We start from the raw sequence: 16288 nt of genomic DNA, 5'->3' as shown, positions 1-16288 counted from the left end.
ACATACATGTACCCGATCTCTCTGAGAAAGGGGTAAGGTGCCTTAAACTTTGTTTCAATTTTTTTACAGGTTCTTCAATGAGATATACATACGTCAATAAGCAACAGCGTATGTATTATGAACCACGTATGTTTCTATATTGAGCAGCGTTCACTATTGCAAAATCTTTTTTTCATTTAATATTTCCTAACCCTTACTTTAGGTTTTTAGGAGTGGCATATACAGGGCTGGTCCCTCTATGGTCCTGAAGACACGCCAGGGGTAGCGTGAAACATGTTGACCATATACTGACCCTACCTTCATGGCTGGTCGGATTACAGTATAAACCCCACTTTTAATATATCAACCTAGGAGCAGAATAAATTATTGAGGCCCACTAGCACGGTATTTTTAATTCACTTTCACCCACTACACCCGTTTTTACACCACACATAGTCCTTCACAACTGAGTGCTCCTACGTAGTTCGCAAGTCGTAGCACACCCCTTTTGTAGAGAACTGGGATGGCCCCAATGATGAAGCATGTCACCGTGAGGAAACTCCGGTGAGTGAGGGGACTCAAGAAAGAAAGTTTACTTTCTTTAATTTTTTGGCTCCACTTATTATTTTTGTGAACAGCCACAACAAAAGACAGGTCTCAGAACCCAGGAATGTGGGCTCACACTTTTCATATGATGTCCTAGGAGAGCGACCTGCTCTTTAGTACCTCCTTTTCCCTCTGGTTATACATGGAAAATAGTTAATGCATGCCAAAGACTCTGTCATGTCCTTTTAAATTCCGATATGTCAATTCTTGTCATCACAAGGCAGATAGAGTCTTTTCACTCTCTCGTATTAACAACCTCAGCACCGTATGTACGCAAGTGCCTCAGGCAGAGCTTGACCTTGTTTAACTGCTTGCAATTTTTTGCTTTTAAAACCAAATCACGCGCTCGTATTAACTATCACTAAATGGACACTTAGATAAACGCGGTTGATCACATGATGTCTTTATCCCCAAAACTAAACGACCCCGTCTATGCTTTTCTCGAAGTTAATAACGTTTCACCATACGTTAATCTTTTCCCGTCATGTGCACATTTTTTTCACCTTAAACTTTTCACTTTTGACACCGTACAACAGTGGATCACCTTGTCAACAAATACTCATGACTTTACTTCATGTACATAGAACTCCCCTCATTGTATGATATTGTCTTTCACAGAATATCCCCAGACGAAGGCACTTGTTGCCGAAATGCATAGGGAGGATTAAAATAATATGGAGAATACTAATGCATTCTGGGAGTTGAAGTAATCTTTGTGATGAAGATTGGATGTCTGTTTAACAGAACTGTGATGTAACAGTTCCAATTAAAAAACGTGTTCACAACGCATGCAAAGAAGTTTCTTTACATTTACATTTGTGACTTATCAAAGAAACCTTCATAGCAAGGACTATTGTCTGTTGCCCGGGGGACATATCCTATTTCTGTAGAAATGCATCTTTATTCAGTCTAGATTAGGCATAATTGATCAATAAGGGAATTTGCAAAATTATAAATATACCCTGGTGAAGCAAGGTTCAGCAGACCTGGCTTTTATGGGCCTTAGGGGCTCCTTACGATGGCGTAACGATCGCCACCGTGGGGCCGGCGGTGGCGATCATTACGCCATTGTTATGAGAATTACCCACCACCATATTAGGATTGCGGTGGGTATCGCGTCTGATGCAAAGACCGCCCGCCACTTTTCCACTGGTAAAACCAAATGGTTGGCAGAGTATGCCCAGACGTGGGTCCCTTGCTCACTTTGCCACTGTATTCAAGATAGCCTGGCTGATGAGGGTTATGAACCCGAAACCGGTCCCATGATGCTTGTTTCAGGTCCAGGGAAGACATGGCTTGGCAGTTCGGGCTGGACTGTTCCCATGAGGCACAGTGTCAGACTGATTTGCATATGGCCATTTTTTAACTGGGGTGGTGGAGTGAGCTAAAGAATGATGATCGATTAAACCCACATCAGTTGACTGGGAGTGAGTGCCTGCAATGTTCAACACTCCGTCAATCATCCCCTTTGGTTTTTTCTTAGTTCGCCCTTAATTGGCAGGCTATTCCCAGACATGGGTCCCTTGCTAACTTTGCCACTGGATTCAAGATAGCCTGGCTGATGAGGGTTATGAACCCGAAACTGGTCTCGGGATGCTTGTTTCAGGTCCAGGGAAAACATGGCTTGGCAGTTCGGGCTGGACTGTTCCCATGAGGCACAGGGTCAGACTGATTTGCATATGGCCATGTCTGAACTAGGGTGACTGAGTGAGCTAAAGAATGATGATGGATTAAACCCAGATCAGCTGACTGGGTGTGAGTGCTTGCAATTTTCAACACTCCGTCCATCATCCCCTTTGGTTTTGCTAAGTTTGCCCTAAATTGGCAGGCTATGCCCAGACATGGGTCCCTTGCTCACGTTGCCACTGGATTCAACATAGCCTGGCTGATGAGGGTTATGAACCCGAAAGTGGTCTCAGGATGCTGGTTTCGGGTCCAGGGAAAACATGGCTTGGCAGTTTGGGCTGGATTTTTCCCATGAGGCACAGGGTCAGACTGATTTGCATATGGCCATGTCTGAACTGGGGTAGCGAAGTGAGCTAAAGAATTATGATGGATTAAACCCACATCAGTTGACTGGGGGTGAGTGGTTGCAATGTTCAACACTCCATCCATCAACCCCTTTTGGTTATTCTAAGTTCACCCTAAGTTGGCAGAGTATGCCCAGGCATGGGTCCCTTGCTCACTTTGCCACTGGATTCAAGATATCCTGGCTGATGAGGGTTATGAACCCGAAACCGGTCCCAAGATGCTTGTTTCAGGTTCAGGGAAGACATGGCTTGGCAGTTCAGGCTGGACTGTTCCCATGAGGCCCAGGGTCAGACTGATTTGCATATGGTCATGTCTGAAATGGGGTGGCGGAGTGAGCTAAAGAATGATGATGGATTAAACCTAGATCAGTTGACTGGGGGTTAGTGCTTGCAATGTTCAACACTCCGTCCATCATCCCCTTTGGTTTTGCTTTTCCAATGGTGGCAATCATTACGATTGCCTGCCGGGAGGAGCTGTGCCACTAATATGGTGGCAGTGCCTAGCAGGCACCGTCTGCCATTTTAGGATCAGGGCATTCGACAGGCCTTTCCAAGGGGGCATTGAAGGCTAGCAGAGATTGGCTTTGGGGGCCCGTTGTGGGGCCCGTCTGTGTGAGGGGGAGAGTGCACTGAGGTGGTACCCATGGTACCCCTCCGCAGTTCCCTGCACGAAGAGGCAGGCACCACGTGGTGCCTGCCACCTGGTGCAGGGAAATGCTGTGCATGTTCTTTAACCATTGCGGACGGTGCTGCAGCCAGCAGCACCGTCCTCAATGGTAAAAGGCCCGGATGCGCCCACATCCTAATTGGGCTGGTGGGACCGCTGCACGTCAGGCGGGCGGTCCCATCACTGTTCTGATGACGGGCGGACTGTCCGCACGTCATCATAATAAGCCCCTTAGTTCGGCTTTTGAATGTGTTAATTGCAGCAAACTTTGGTTCTTCATGCTTTCACTGGGGGTAGATACCAACATTGTTAATATTCTATTAGACCTCCACTCAAAAATTATTGCTAGAGTCAGGTAAAGGCATGGGGAGAACTGATTCTTTTAATGTTCAAAAAGAGTTTAAATTCAGTAGTGGTTCAATTTCTTTTTACATCCTATATTATTCAACTGAGGGATATTTTAATCTTAGACGGGCGAAACATGATGTAAATGAGCCAACGCAATTTTCCAGTGTTAGTATATGCTGATGATGTCATCCTATACTATAGAATGGCTAATGCTGTTAAACACAATGGCAAATGGTGTGAAATGGCTAATGGTGTTACTTGATTCGCTTATTTCATGTATGGACAGTCTGGGTTTAATTACTAATTTTACCAAAGGGGCCAAAAATGACTTAGTTCAGAGTTTTTAAAATTAAGAATCAACTTTTTAGTAAGGCCCAACCATTCTCTTATCTGGGGGTACTTTTAGACTCTTCCAATAAATTGTCATATTTGCTAACTCATAAAAGACACTCTTTTGCAGATCACTTTTGGTTGTGTTTGACTTTGCTTTGAGGTTGGGTAACAAGCACATCCAAGCCATTATTAAATATATCAAAATAAATGTGTTGCAAAGCAGATCAGCGGCGGGCTAGAATTGCATTTTTAAAACATAGGTGTGCTCTCAAAGAAAAGACTGAACTGAGTAAATTATCTGTCAAATCTTATGCCTTCTGAAGACAGCACCTTCGATAGAACCATACCTGATATTTGTGGCTATCAGCAGACATTGTTTTTTACTGAACCGCTTTAGAACAAATTTATTTTCAAGACACTCTGCATTTTATTATGTTCTGTGCTTTTATAAACAACTATATAAGCATTATCTTATCCAGCTGTTTAAGAAATTGCATTTGAGACATGGTAGGCCCACTCTGATTTATTTGCAAATACAGGACCCGTACATCTGTTTCATGGCTCCAAGCTATTTAACAGGTGCAGTACTTTTGAGGTTTTTATTAAGTTTTCATATCTCTGATTTACTGTGATTACATGTTATCTAGAGTAATTATTGGTATTGTCATTGTTCATTTGAAATATTATATTGTGATGGATTATATAAATATGCATGTTTACTTTTACATTATCAATGTGTTGTTCTGTCTTTTATGGTGTTAAGAATCAAAAAACGTATGTAGGTTTAACGACTGATTAATCTAAAGCAATATATGCCATTTTAGGGAGAAAATATATGTTCACCAATAAAAGATTCATTTGCGCACATTATACGACCACCATTTTTACTGTGCCCCTACATAATAACACTCGCTGCTGTGATCGCTGTGCAATCCTGCCAGGATTTACTCTTTTTTCAGCATTCTGAGCAGGGCACAGTTTGTGCCATAATCATTATTAGTGTAGGAGAAGTATCATGACCCACTTGGGAGTCACAACATGGCGCCCTTTCTCCAGACACCATATGAGATTGCCTTGATCAACAATAAACGCCAACATTTCTAAGGAAGTTGTTTGGCGCTATTATTATTTGCCTTGCCAACTTTAGAAAAGACCAGCCAATGCTGACCAATTCTATATGGTACAGTGGCAAGGGAATAACCTTTGCATTCAAATGCCATTATGACTTTTAAGTAACGGTTCACGAAAAAAATAAATGTAGGGTTACAACATTTTGGAAGGACGACTTGGTTAATGGTGAATTTCCCTTAAAAAAATCTGAAAATGTTAACATTTGTTACAGTTTTCAGTGTTCATTTTGAGTGTATCTAATTGCCACAAAAATGCTACACAGATGGTGTTTTCTAGTTTACATAAAATATCTTGAGCTTCATTTAGAATGTTGCAGAAAAAACCCACAAAACTTGTGGTTTTCTCACCTGATTTAGAGGAGGACGAAGGGACCGATTTCTGGCAAAAGACTGCCAGCTATGTCATCAGAAACATGTGAGCTGCCTCCCATCCTCTGTCAGACAATGTATTTAGGGTGCACCTTCCAAATTACATTTTCCTTTTAGTAAAAGTGTGGTAGTCTCGAACAGGAAACCATACACATGATCCACATGTGGTGGGAGAAAGCTCCAATGGTGTGAAGGACATTTGTTTTTTTGATTTTGCTTTAGCTTTCAGAAATAAACTCTGAGGGCAAAATAACACTCCACCCATTCAACAAACTTTTCTGCTTCACAGCTGCGGATGCACAGATGGGAGTGAGATCCCTAGACGGGTTGAGTAATCTCATATCATGATAGGCGGTCCTCTAACAGGGAAGCGGAGGTTATACAGAGCTTTCGAGCTGCCCGCTGAGGTCCAACTGACCTCCATTGTCTTTATTGCAGGGCACACTTAGCATGAGAATTCCTTTTGCTTCACAAATATTACTGCATATGCATGGTTGTGATTACATTTAAAATAGGAAATGGGTGAATCTTGGGTGCATCATAGAGTCATTCATATAAAGCATGGGGAGAGGAGTTGCCCTAGTGGCTAGGGCGGTCAACCTTAAATCTGGGGAACCGGGTACAAGTCTCAGCAAGGACGGGCAACATCCTGTGATTCTGGGCAAATCACTTAATCTCCCCGTGCATAACAAAAATGAATGTGTCCGCATGTAATGCAACTGGTGCTCATTTAAAGCGCTCTGATACCAGATATCTTCGGGTCAAATTTGCACTATATAAAACTCCATAAAATTTTTAATAAGCATGGTAATGTATGAAACTGCCTCTCGAGCAGTTATGCGGAAATGTAGAAGACAAAATGTAAATGGACTGGAAGATGCATGATAAAGTTATCCCACAGGAAGGACAACGATAGGGATGAAGATGGGGGGGGTGTAGCTATGGACAGGAAGCCTGGAGAGTCTTGACAGTTGCAGGAACTTCAGCAGGCTGAATGGGCTGTAAAGTGGTCTTGTGAGCAGAGAGCAAATAGGATGAGCATGGACTCCACTATCTATGGGAAATGCACAGACTTGATTTGTGTAGGTGTGGTTGTCCTGGTGCTCCTTATGACCTTTCTGGTTTGGGCAGAAAACAGAGATGTCTGACAATCCCTGTGCCCCTCTTAGAGTTGGGGGAGCAGAGAGGCATCATGCCCAGTTGTGCTTTGCCCACAAGGTTCCTGCAGGTTTGGAGGCAGAGCAGCATCATGTCCCCTGTCCCTGAATGGCATGCCCTGACCAGGGCCGGACTGGCTACCGGGCGTTTTTTTCTGGGGTGGCAGGGTGGGCTCCAGGTTCACTGAAGAGGGGCTGATTTTGTTGCTGGGGCGCTGCCAGCGCTACTAAATAAACAATGCAAAACAAATAACTTTAAAGCCAACTTTTTAAAACCTTTGTTTTGCATTGTTTATTAAGGAAAGACCGGCAGCCAGTCTGTCCATGGCCCTGACCCCCACAGCAACAAAGAGAGTACCAAGAGTTGGTGTCTTTGGGCTGCACACCCATTCAACATCCAGCTTTATCCTCAGTCTCATCCTCTGGGTTAGCTGGAAGTGGGAGCAGTAAGCAGCAGCATGGTGCCAGCTACCCTCTAGATGCAGTTTTTTATTGCAGCTTCGTGGCTGAGCTGTAGGCACCTCTGAATAATTTTGGTGAAGAAGGAGAGGAGACCTCACAGGTAATGAAGAATCACTGCTGTATGCGTCAATATAGCTTGGCTAATCCTTTGTCTCATCCTGCCTGGCGGAGCAGTATATTGGAAGTATGTGTGTAAAGGGGGGAACAGTACAGTGAGTTGGGCCCAATTGCATTCCATGGATTCCTGCCACTTACCAGAGGGTGTTTTGAGACTTTTCCAGAAGATGGGCAGATTGGGGACTGCCATACACTTTAATGGATTTACCCCAAGTTCAAGAGACTTAGATTATGGTCTATCGATCAGTCTAGAGCTTTTGTATCTGAATGTGTGGATAGATATTGAATGTGAATCAAGCTTCTGTTGCGATACAATATCCACACCCTGCCTGCTATGTACTTAATGTACTATACCTTCAACTTGATCATCTCCTCCTCTGGGAGCCTGTGAGGGAGTCAGAGGGGGCTGTTGTGTCATCACCTTTAGGTTCAGGTAGCATCTGGGTGCCTGCATTTTAACAATAATCCTTTTTCAAAATGTATTTTTCAGCATTCTTTGAAGAAAGTGTTGAAATAGTCCAATTCACAAAGCACAAGAGTTGCGGTAACTTCCAGACAGTGGTAGTTCTGAGGCGCAGGACATTGTGCCTCATTCTGAGTGCTGTTGTAATTGCAATATTTGGTGCAAGCAATGTATGTGCCTTGTTTTACAGTCACAAGTTTTACGTGCATTGTGCTCACTTCTAATGGTTTTTCTTGGAGGAAATTAGGTTGAGTGCAGGGCAAAACAGTGTGGTAATGGGGATACCCATGAGGAAAAAAATCCCTGCAAAGACAGTTTCTTCAAGCGCTTTACTATTGCGCTGTGCAAAACGAGAGGAACAAAAACATACCTGATACCATACACAAACAGAATTTATCTTGAATGTTTTTAGGCTTGCCTCCAATATATCACCCACAATGAGGCTATTTTTGTATTACTGTAACTCTGTGTTGAGTCCAAGAGTAAATTTAATGATGCAAGGTGAGATTGAAATGAAATATGGCATCTAGTTTTTTACTTCATTTGATCTCATCACTACTTATTCACTTTTAAAAGAAAGTGATTGCGAAAAATCGATGATCGAGAACATTATTGAAGATTCCTCTATGCTTTTCTCAATAAAGGAGCATGAACATCCCATTATATGAATAAACTCCTAAAATGTAATATGGATACAGCCCACAGAAAACAACAATGCCAAACCACCCCTCACTCCCACACATGCTTTTTCTCTATGGAGAAATCTGGTTTTGAGAGAGGTACACAAAGATTCACCCATTGGTGGAGTATCTACTTGACAGAAACCCGTTTGGTGGCACTTTACAAAGCTGGTCCGTGTGCAAGCTTGGACCAGGACAAACCTGCTCTGCAAGGCAGGATCTCACATACTATTATGGGATAAAAATAACCATAAAGTTAGGCTGAAAATGATTGATTGCCACTTAAAACTTGATCCAGACATTTAACTTGATAGCTTGTGGCCTGATACATTCCGGATATAAAATGTAGATATAAGTTAGCCCCCCAGTTCTGCTCACTGAATACCTTCACCATCACAAGACCTGCATAACACTGCTGGGGCATTTGAGGTGGTTTGGAACCGCATGCTGCCTGTCTCATTGCTAGGACTAAACTTAATGCTCTGTTCTATGCCTTACAGTCTTCTGCTGTGTTCACCACTGTGGAGAGCCACCAGTGAGTCAAGGAATCCAGTATCATTAAATTCTGAGTGTCTTGAAGCCCGCTTTCCCCCTCACCAGAGATGAAGTGGGACTCATCAATAAAAATAACAATCGCATATAGATGAGGCTTCAATAGATGCATCCATTTCACCTACAAGAAGACTACAACACACCACTGCACGCTACAGATCCCCCGCAGACGCTGGAGCAAAGTCACCACAGACCAGCTTACCACATCACTGAGCCAGAACCCACCAGCTGACACCTCCAACACCAACGACGCAGCTCACAATCTCGCCCAGTGGATCACCAACTGCGCCGACAACCTCGCTCCTCTGAAGAACCCCCCAGGCAAGACCAGCAATAGGAAAACTACATGGTTCACCGACACCCTCAAAGACTCTAAGAAATCATGCTGCACGCTCGAAAAAACCTGGCACTAAGAACGGACGACAGAAAACATGACAGCCCTCAAGAACGCCACTCGCAAACACCACCAGCTGGACAACAACACCCACAACAGCAAGGAACTCTTCAGAATCGTAAAAGAGCTCTCCAACCCCAACGCCAGAAACAATGACATCACACCATCACAAGACCTCTGCAACTCCCTCGCCACGTTCTTCTACCGCAAGATTGCAGATATACACAACAGCTTCGACGCCCAGACTCCGCCTCCAGTCTCCAAACCAACGACCCCCACCATCACCCTAAGCAACTGGACCCCCATCAGCACAGAAGACACCACCCACGTCATGAACACCATCCACTCCGGACCCATGCCCCCACCACATCTACAACAAAGCAGACGCCATCATTGCACCCCACCTCCGGAATGTCATAAACAACTCCTTCACATCAGTCACCTTCCCAGAGAGCTGGAAACACGCAGAGATCAACGCCCTTCTGAAATAACCCACAGCTGACCCTAAAGACCTCAAGAACTTCCGCCCCATCTCTCTTCTTCCTTTCCCGGCTAAAGTCATCGAGAAGATCGTCAATAAACAGCGAGAAGACTAACAACTCGCTCGACCCATCCCAATCCGGATTTCAAGCCAACCACAGTACTGAGACAGCCCTCATCGCAGCCACCGACAACATCAGGACCCTGATGGACAACGGGGAAACAACCACCCTCATCGGAAGCTACCTTGGCGAGACTGCAACGAGCCCAGAACGCAGCAGCCCGCCTACTCATGAGCGTACCTCCCAGAGTATCCGACAAAACCCGCTATTAAGGCTCTGCACTGGCTCCCAGTCCGCCAAAGGGTGGAATTCAAAGCCATGTGCACGGCCTATAAACTGATTAATGGCTCGGGACCTGCGATCCTCAGCGGCCTGGTTACTCCGTACAAAGCATCCAGAGCTCTACGGTCCGAGAACGAGCACCTTGCCAATATCCCCAAATTTAAGAGGACGCGCACCGGAGGCCGACGTTTCTCTGTAAAAGCGTCCACTGGATGGAACTCCCTCCCACGTTCCCTCAGACTGGAGCCCAGCTACCTGGTGTTCAGGAAAAAAATCAAAACCCTTCTGTTTACCGAATAGGCCCTTCGCCCTTCTCCCTCTCAGCAGGACATAAATCTTTATAGCGCGGGGATGCCCTCGGATCACCAGGCGCTTTACAAGTCGCTAAATAAATAAAATAAATAAATAAATCCTTCTAGACCTCTCTGCCGCCTTTGATACCGTCTGCCACCGCACCCTAATAACCCGCCTCTACAACACTGGGATCCAAGGAAAAGCGCTGGACTGGATTACCTCGTTCCTCTCCAACAGAACCCAGAGAGTCCGCCTCCTGACGTTCCACTCCACGGCCACCAAGATCATCTGCGGCGTACCCCAAGCCTCCTCGCTTAGCCCAACCCTCTTCAATATCTACATGAGCCCCCTCGCCGCCATCGCACGCAAACACAACCTCAACATCATCTCCTATGCCGACGACACCCAGCTGATACTCTCCCTCACCAAAGACCCAACCACTGCCAAAACCAACCTCCAGGAAGGAATGAAGGACGTCGCGGAATGGATGAAGCTCAGTCGGCTGAAACTTAACTCAGATAAAACGGAGGTCTTCATCTTTGGAAAATTCCCATCTGCCTGGGACGACTCCTGGTGGCCCACAGCGCTGGGCACTGCACGACACCCACAGACCACGCACGCAATCTGGGATTCATCCTCGACTCCTCGCTCACAATGACCAGACAAGTCAACGCCATCTCAACTTCCTGCTTCAACACCCTGCACATGCTCCGAAAGATCTTCCGGTGGATCCCCACAGAAACCAGGAAGATGGTCACGCAGGCCCTCGTCATCAGCCGACTGGACTACGGGAACGCCCTCTATGCAGGAACCACAGCCAAACTTCAGAAAACGACTTCAACGCATACAGAACGCTTCCGCACGACTCATCCGCAACATCCCTCGCCACAGCCATATATCGGCCCACCTGAAAAACCTACACTGGCTCGCCATCAGCAAGAGGATCACGTTCAGGTTCCTCACCCACTCACACAAAGCACTCCACGACATGGGCCCCGAATACCTCAACAACCACCTCTCGTTCTACTCTCCTACCCGCCAGCTCCGCTCCGCCAGCCTCACCCTCGCAACCGTCCCACGGATCCGCAGAGCCACTATCGGAGGAAGGTTGTTCCCCTACCTGGCCGCCAAGACATGAAACTCCCTCCCCGCGCACCTACGACTGACCCAGGACCATCTCACCTTCAGAAAACACCTCAAGACCTGGCTATTCAAGCAGTAGTGCCCCCCCTCTCCCTTCAGCACCTTGAGACCCTTGCAGGTGAGTAGCGAGCTCTATAAATGTATTGATTGATTGATTGATAGATGGTGAGGTCTCTGCTCAAGAAACACACTTGCATGCATACATTTATGCATTTCTATTAGCAAAGAACCACCCTTTTTTGTACAACATTCTGGATACCCACGAATCATCTGCTAAACCTGTGTGACCATGAGTCAGTCCTCAGCTACCTTCACCGTGGTTGCTGTGAAAAGTATTCCTCTGATCCTGCCTTGCTGTGAAGGGTTCAACAACCAAACATCACAATCCCTAGTTGGATTCATAACTTATTGGCTGGACAATAAGTTGCTTTATGCGCACAAGTGATTTGTTGGTCCACAACACTCAATCAACATCAAGAGATATACCCCGGTGGCCAAAACCACTGGCCTCAGGTCTCTATCATGAACAAAGCATCACATATCAAGAATCTAAAGATCATGGAGTCCCTAAGCCACTGGTTCCTAAGAAGTGATTTTTTAAGGTTTTCGATTTCTGAATCTTGTATTTTGGCTAGCCCAGCATTCCCCATGGGCCATTGTAGTTTGAATGTTTACATCACTGCAAGTTGATTTTGGTATGATATTTTAACTCCTTCCCTGCTGCCGTCGGCCAATGGCCGACGGCAGCACTACCTTCCCAGTGCTGCCGTCGGCCATTGGCCGATGGCTCCCCACCCGCGCACGAAAACGCCCACACCGGGTTAAGGTACCTTAGTGGTGTCCAAGAGCTACTTCTAAAAAAAGCAACAATTATGCTGGTGCCTGATGCAGAGAAAGGCCGAGGAGGTTATTCCAGTCTTTTCCTGGTTTGGAAGCAATCAGGAGAGTTCCTTCCAATACTGGATCTGAAAGATATCAACAGTTTCATTACCCATGTGGCATTCAGACTTTCCAATCCATTCTTCTATGGATACTTCCCGGGGGATTTCCTGGCATCTCTGGATATGAAGAACGCCTGTCTTCAAATCATGACATATCAAGATACATGAAAGTTTAATTGACTCTGCGTCCTGGATCAACATTACCAGTTCACTATTTTCCCCTTCAGTCTCTCGTCAGCTGCAATGGTATTGACTAAAGTCTTGAACTCATTGGTGGGATTGTTCCATTCTAGGGAAATCAGATTGTTTACCTATTCGGATGATAGGCTAATCTCTGCAGCCTTTTTTTCAAGGCTCCTTAAGATGTATAGGAGGTTTATCAACTAATCAAGCATTGCGACTGGGTTATAAACATCGAGAAAACTTATCTGACTTTGATTCAGAAACTTCAGCTTATTGGGGCCCTATTGTGGACAGACGTGGATCAAAAGTTTTTGCCTCAAGGAAGAAGCAGAAAAATGATATACATCAAGCATCTATCAGAAAGTAGCCTTTGGTACAAGTGGAAATTGACTTAATTCTGGTAGTAATTTCCTGGTCTTGATATCCCTTGCAATCTCTGGTGCAGCACCTTCTAGCTTGATGGAATCCAGACTCTCTGGATTACGATTTTCTAGTCCCTGTTCAGTCAGAAATGTGACTAGCACTCTAATGGTGTCTCCTGATGAGCAGGCTGTGGAGGGCAGTTCCCCTTTTCCTTTCTCTGCTGGTCATTTTGATCATAGAAACTAGTAACAGAACTTGGACAGCAATCTTTGGGGGGTTTAGAGTACAGGATTTCTGGTCTTAGAAGAAGATGAGATCATCCAATTGGAGGGACTTGGTTGCTATTTTTCAGGCTTTTCTTCATGTTACCCCTCTGCTTCACGGGCAGGTAGTCTCTGTAAGGATGGACAAACAGCTTGCCTGATCTTACATCAACTGCCTGGGTATTTCTTAAAATCTCCAATTCTTGCATGAAAAAGTTGGTGATGGGTGGGAGAAAGTCTTCTTCGTCTGATGGCAGTTTATCTGCTGGAGGCAAAGAATAGACCTGCCAACCACCTGAGCAGGAATTTCCCTTCGTCAGTAGCAAAGCGGTTACGTCCTCAGCTATTTCAGGAGATTGCCTCGTGATTCTGCCAGACTTGACAAGATCTATTTAAGACAGAGGCCAATATGTTTTGTTCTTTAATTCCATCTCACAGGGCATAGAAGACAGATGGGGAGCATCTGTATGTTTTCCCTCTTCCCTCTAATTCCCAGAGTTCTCTTAAAATGTCAAGACAGGGATGAAGAATGTTGCTTGTAGTACCTTGCTGACCCAGATGTCAATGACAAGTGCTTGAGGTTTATCTTTCATGCTGTCCTTCCTGGATATTTCCAGTCTCCCCACCCCATGCCTATTTCCATCCTTGCTCAAGCCAACACTCAGTAGCTTCTGCTGGGGGTTTGGAACTTGAGAGGTTAGCATTGTAGGCTTGGGGGGTTTAGCTGACATGGCTTTAAGCATTCAGCAGTCTATGAGAACAGACACTCTAAAAGTTTACACTGGCAACATGTTGAAAGCTGGTGTCGAGACAAAGGGGTGAGGGGCACGTTTGTACAATCCTACTATGATTAAAAGAGGTGGACTTTTGATAAGTCGAGAGGTGTCCAATCTCAAGAGAGTGCAGGAAGCAGCTAAGGTTTCCAGAGGACAGATTTTGTCTCTTGACGGTCTGGTTTCTAGACTCTTAAAGGGTATTTTTCTAAAACATCCTGTGGTTCACTCAATTGTACCATCATGGGATTTAACTTAAGTTATTCAGGCCCTATGGGTCCCTCCTCGTGACCCTCTTTGGACGTTAGAACACAAATTTCTGTTTGTGAAAGTTCTGTTTCAGGTAGGATTTTGTTTGGGACATCCAGTGGGAGAATCGGGATCTATGTTGCATGAAGAGCCCTGTTTTACGGTTCTTTCCTAATTTGCAGTTTTGCGTCCATATCCTCTGACTTTGACTAAAATTCCTTAAGTGTTTGATTATTGCCAGAACTTCATTCGAATTCCGGCAGGGTAGAGCACATATTACATTTGTTGGACATGTGAGGCTTTGGCTATTTAGAATGAAAGAACGTCTGTGTTTCCCAAAATTAATTTTCTGTTGCCACTTTCAGTCTTTAAGGGCAAAGTAAACAGCCCTCTTCCTTGACACTAAATAAATGGATTGGTTTTGCCATTTGTTTAGCTTAACGTGGAGAGGGTGTTCAGCTGTTAGGTACAATCCACGGTCACTGCAAGAGAGGCTTTTCCACTTTTTGAGGTACATGCAATGCAGCAACATGGGCCTCCACTCACACATTCATGTCTCATTCTCACTTAAAGGCAGGAGGTGTTTATTGGGCGATTTTGTGACTTATGCTTTGAGTGCTGTCAGCTTTTAATTTCTATTATTTTTTTGTCTATTTTAATTAATAAACTCAGCATTCAGAGAGTGTTGTGTTGACGGCTTAATTTTGCTTGGGTATGGCTCACATGGATAGGATAGTGGAGAGAAAGACAGGCATATTGGTGATCTCAATTTTACTTTTGCAAAAATCCTGTTGTGTGCCAGAGCGAAACTCAGTTTCACGGACTCTGGTGGGGAAGACCTAGACTCTGGGTAACTAAGACTACCAGTAAGTAACAAGTTGATTACATGGCCTGGAAGGCACATTTATATAAAGCGTTCCCTTTCTGGATGGTCTTTGTGCTGTCAGCTTTGGATGGGCAGAGATTTTAAAACATTTTCAGTGGTGTATCCCCATGTATTTAACTCTCTTACTGACAAACTATCTCAAACGAATAGGCAGTTGGTGCAATGGAAATGTAGAAACACAAACCGACATTATAAAGTAATCTCCAATCCTACATTACAATGTCATTCCTGATTTAAGGTTACGATTTAGTTAAAGGCATTGTTACAAGTACCAGAATGCAGCTTCAGGGGGAGGGGGGGGGTGTGTGTGGCGGGGGGGAGGTTGGAGTATTACCCCCCCCATAAATATATTTTCCGATGAAAAGTTGAGACCAGGTGCTCTCCGTCGGGAATGGTGAGGAGCATCCTATCAAGAACACACTCTCTCATCACACTTTTGAAATTTCTAAAAGAATTATTTCACAAAACATTGTTTCTCCTACTTAGTACTCCTACCAGTCCTCATTCCGCTCCCTTTCCACTGCCCCTTAAGCCCCTCCCATTCGCCTTTTGGCTTAGATCAAGTGTAGTATCTGTTCTTATCAGTTTCACAGCGCTGTTTCAACGCAGTTGAAATTTGATTTGCACTAAACTACGACTTTGACTTGGAAGCATGTAAATTTGCTTTATGCAAATTTATGCAAATTTTCGCGACGGGAAAAGAAGAGGACGTTCAGGATGCTGCAGAGCAAACTGCAACAACTGTACGAACTGAGCTCAGGGTATGGGACGTGGATGACGACCTGGAGGAAACCCAAAAAGGGCTCACAGAGCACTTTAGGGAAGAATCCAGGAAAATCATCTTCCAGGCCAGAACTGAGAACCTCGAGAAGGGCGAGAAATGCAATTTGTTCTTCTTTTACGAAAATTCACTCAGCCCACACGCCGCTGGTGGAGCTTCGGAACTCGGAGGGCAACCTCCAAAGTGAGAAAGAGGAAGTCATGAGAGTTGTAACAGACTTTTACGGAGAACTCTACTCACCGAATTCGTCAGAGAGAGCCCAGGTGGACAGTTTCCTGGAGGGCATCTCAAGGACACTGGG

General features: G+C 45.0%; 1 pseudogene; it reads left to right on the top strand.

Moving 5' to 3' along the window:
• Window positions 1–15741: 15741 nt before the first annotated feature.
• Window positions 15742–15912, top strand: LOC147731431 (U2 spliceosomal RNA; annotated as a pseudogene).
• The last annotated feature ends 376 nt before the right edge of the window (window positions 15913–16288 follow it).

The sequence above is a fragment of the Lissotriton vulgaris genome, chromosome 2_1, assembly GCF_964263255.1.
Source record: "Lissotriton vulgaris chromosome 2_1, aLisVul1.2, whole genome shotgun sequence".
Classification (NCBI taxonomy): domain Eukaryota; kingdom Metazoa; phylum Chordata; class Amphibia; order Caudata; family Salamandridae; genus Lissotriton; species Lissotriton vulgaris.
The sequence above is the reverse complement of the archived record's forward strand: the minus strand, read 5'-3'. Positions and strand labels throughout refer to the sequence as shown.